The sequence below is a fragment of the Morus notabilis genome, unplaced genomic scaffold (assembly GCF_000414095.1).
Source record: "Morus notabilis unplaced genomic scaffold, ASM41409v2 Scaffold238, whole genome shotgun sequence".
Lineage (NCBI taxonomy): Eukaryota > Viridiplantae > Streptophyta > Magnoliopsida > Rosales > Moraceae > Morus > Morus notabilis.
In genome coordinates, this window is record NW_010364717.1 from 250671 (window position 1) to 255369 (window position 4699).

The window sequence follows — 4699 nt, forward strand, 5'->3', positions numbered from 1 at the left end:
AGGCTAACAAGGATATGGACAAGAATATCCTACCTGTTGGATATCAAACCTGTGGCTGTCTTCACGTAGCCCTAGCTCCGCTTGCCTTCGAGGCTCCAATTCCAATCGTGCCACTATCTTTCCCATCAAAATCAATAATTTAGAGTTTGACCTTTCTCATCAAACATTCTCGTTTAATTAGATGCAATTGTATCATATTAGTGTGCCATAGTTCAAAATCAATGTTCATAAACAATTCTCAATTTAAATCATGATTCTTTGTAGATAGAGATTGATTCAGGAGAATCAAATGGAAAATAAGGATTCATGTGGCTAATCCACTCATTTTGAGTTCTCAAATGAGGTTAGGTCAATCCCACATCGAGTTTCGGGGTCAAAACATGGTTTCTAGGCTGTTTAGGGTCAGTTTCAGTGCGAACCGGTCGACCGGTGACAGAGGAGTGTAACTCCACCGGTCAGCTGGTGGAAAGGTGACCGGTCGACCGGATCGGTCGACCTATGGATGGGTGACCGGTCAACCGGTGGGGAAAAACTCCAGGGCCAACAATGGCCGATTCGCGAGGAACAAAGCCAAAACCTGCAATTTTGGGTCCGATTTCGACATATTCTCAAGGGAAATGTATAGATCTAGTTTCAAATCAACAAATAGGGTCCAAAGAATCAAAAACCCCCAATTTTTCATCAAGGTTTCACCAAATCCCATTCGGATTCCATTTGAAAACAAAATTTAAACCAAAAATCACCAAACTCGACTAAAACGAGTTCCACAAGGCTAAATCTGAAAATCTAAAGTGAGTTTCAAAGAGTTTTATCTCGATCCAAGCTTTGATGTTGAAAATCTCTTAGAAACTTCCGTTTTTGGTTTAAATCCGGCCCTTGAGAAAGAAAACTTTGAGAGAGAGAGGGAGAGACGAATGGAAGAGGGAGAGAGAGAGAGAGAGCTCGAGGTAGAGAGAGAGAGAGTAAGGGAGAGAGCTCAGGAGATTGAGAGAGGGAAGGAGAGAGAGAGAGAGAGAGAGAGTAACGTGAGGGAGGGAAAGGAAAAATGAAATAAGGAAAAAGGAAAAGGAGAAATAGAAGGAAAAAGAAAATTATGAAAAATAAATAAAATAAGTAGGGGTGAAATTACAAATACTAAAATAAATTTAAAAGCTCATGATTAATTAAGAAAATAAATTTAGGCACACTAATAAACCACAATTATCATAATTAAACGAGTTTAATTCCGGAGGGCGTTACAATGTCTCATAATTCGTTGGGGTTCAGACAACAATAATTTTTAGGACTAATAAAAGTTATATGATAACAGATATTTATCACATGTTTTACAACCCACACATTCCTCTGTTCTTGGAGCAGAAGCAATTTGCTTAACTTTACACCCATCTCAAGCTATCATTTCTAATACATTCTTAAATTTGGATTGATCAAAAAAATTAGGACCCTTTTTGATAGGAAGTAAAAGTACTAAAAAAAAAAAGGGAATTGGATGCACTCCAACAAATGAACCTTTCAGCGATGATATTTTCAATTTATGGTTGTTTGACAAGAGCAGATTAAAGACATAAATAATTGAGTAAAAGATTTGAATTCTATCAGTTACAAAACCTTAAATATTTTCAAACTACACAAATTGAAATCGAGTATATATTAGAGAAGTAAACTCCAATCAGTGTAATAAGTAAAACGTCCTCCCATCACCTAGATGCCTGCCGTTTGGTTAAGCTCAAATCATAATTTAAACCTTTTAATTTACTTTATTATTTTTTCACAAAATTTGAATTTATACTCCCATAAATCAAATAGGCCACTAAGTAGTAATTTATAACGTGCATCTCCCAACATTAATATTCTCTTTCCTTCCTATAAAAGAAAGAAAAAGGTGAAAATTTCGCTTTGGAATCCAAAAAGAAAATTTGGTTAACATCCAATAAGGGAAAAAAGAAAAGAAAAAGATCAATAAGGAGATCAAGAGGTGGAGTCCAATGCGAACATGCATGCTTACCAACATTTCTACTCAAAAGAGAAAATAATACAATCCCTGTCGAAGGTAGTGCTTAGTGGAGCCACTATGTCCATGGATTATTAGTTGGAAGGCACAATTTATAATTATTTATTTATTTATTTTCTTGCACAAATTGAACGACAAATTAGAAACGTGCCTCCCAAAGAGAGATTGAAAAAGAGAGAGGAAAAAAAAAAAAAAAACTCAGTGCAATGTCTGATAGTCTTATGCCCTCATCATTTTGTTATCATAATTATAAATATGACCTTCATATATGATTATTTTTTTTCTCTAATAAAAAGGTGTCCAAATTCGAAGTCGAAGATGAAGATATATATCCAAATGCTGTAAAGACGGTTAATAAAATGAGAAAAAAAAAAAACTGAAAAATAAAGAATAGGAAGGGAAACATTAAACAGTGTCCCTGAGACACTGCAACATTTATGAATGATCGGGTCTTGAAAGGTGTGTAGAACTTTTGTGGTAAAAATTTAAATTTAGCTAGAGACAAGGAGATCAGATTTATGAATGTAGTATAGGAAGGTTCACGAGTTTCAGAGAATTTGATGCCCCAAGGCCCAAATACAATTTCAGTTAATAAAGTCTGCTTTAAATATTTGTAAGAAGATTCAATTTTAAATTTACAGAATCCGGAAATTCAAATCAAATTTTAGGTATTTAACCTTGTTTTTGTGTGTGTGGCAATTCACAAGAAGAGATGGGGTTTTGCATGTGTGGCTATAAAGTTTTAGAGACTAATATTGACAAAGATCTAAGAATAATAATTGTATACAATTGCTCAAAAAGAAATGGACATAGTTGCTTCATTGTCTTGGGCGAATTTGATGGAACATGAAAAGAAGAAGAATTATCATTCTTCACACTCCATGATTAAGGGTTATAATTAGTGAAAATCGGACAATTGTTACTTTTTCTGGATGCGTTGTAAGCCTCCATTTTTTTTGTCTGATTTTGAATTTTTTGCCCTCCAAACTAATTCACTCTTTTTTTTTATATTATTTATTTTCTTTTATAATTTAATTTAATAATATTGATTAGTCTGTTCTTGTCATAATATGAGAATTTTAATGAGTGCCAGTTTATTTATTTATTTTTTTTTTGCTAATCAAAGAGTGTCAGTTTAATCACGATGTACTTAAACCTTTCTACGGAGAAAAAAAAAATGTATATATAGAAAGGATTACATATTCAAATTATAGGAGCCCATGATGTTACTAAGACATTTTAGCCAATGTACTTAAAGAAATGAACACTTGTCTTATCGCACATGAATATGAAAGTGACCATTAATGCAAAAATTGTGAAAATGATAAAGTGATATGTATACTTAGTTTTGTGGTTAAGCAATTTGTCATTTTTGTTCATAACATTGTCGTATATAAATATATCAACTATATTCATATTCATATATATAAAAACCTGTAAGAGGGAAAGAAAAGATGGAGATGGATCGTAAAAGGCATTAAATGGGAAAGGGCAGAAGAGTATCTGGCACTCCGCTGGCCTAGCTGGGCCGTGTGCGGGACGTATGTTCCCCATGATCAGCTCAGAAAAAAAACTTGAATTCTACTTTTTTCGACAAACTTAGAAATAATACTGGGCTTGTTCTTTTGTAAGTATTCTTGAGTTAAGTTTTTGAGTTGAGTTTGAGTTATAACTTGAGTTGAAGTTGTAACTTGAGTTTGCGTTTGGTTGTCTATACTTGAGTTATGGTTTGAGTTAAGAATTTTTTTGAGTTTGTGTTTGTTTGTGATAAAACTTGAGTTGTGAATAGTGGATATCATTTTTTTTCCTTTAACAATTTTATTCAATTCTTTTACAATTTTTTTATTTTCCGAATTTATTATATTTTCTTTTGTAATTGAATATGAATAATTTAAATTAGTTGTAAATAATTATTAGTAATCTGGTAATTTTATAAAACACATAATTACAAAAGTAAAAAATAATAAAAATAAAAAGTAGAAGATCAGTTTTCATTTTAATTAAGTTCAAAAATACAACAATAAATACATAAATTATAACATGAGTATTTAAAGACCCTATAACATAATATCGTCGCATATCAACGTCTTTTGAATGATGGCTATTAGCGTGCACGACGGTGACGGCACACTGCCCACATTGTACGCGACCTTGCATCCCTTAAAGCATTCATCTCCACTTCTGCATTAGAATCCAATGGTTGACCCTCATGGTTAGTATTATCGTTAATGTCCTCATCAACATTCTGTGGATCAATGTCTGCAACCGGAACGCCATCTTGTGAGTATTGGTCCAATAGGCTGTCCCCATTACGGTACATATGGATAAAATTATGTATTATAGCACACGCTACTGGAATCATAACTTGTTTGGTCATGGGATAACGGTTAATGGTTCTCAAAATACGAAATCTAGCCTTCCACACACCAAATGTTCTTTCAATGACATTACGCAGTGAGGAGTGGGTGTAGTTGAAAAGCTCACGTTCGCTGTGAAAACCTCTTTCATGGCGAGTCCTATACTCTTGCAAGTGGTATGTTGTCCCCGATATGGTGCCATGAAGCATCCGTTGTTAGCGTACCCTGAGTCGACGAGGTAAAATTTTCCTACACTTATACGTATATTAATTAACAAATAAGCGTACGGATGAAGTATTTGAAATGTCATTGTACATATAAAAAATCATTA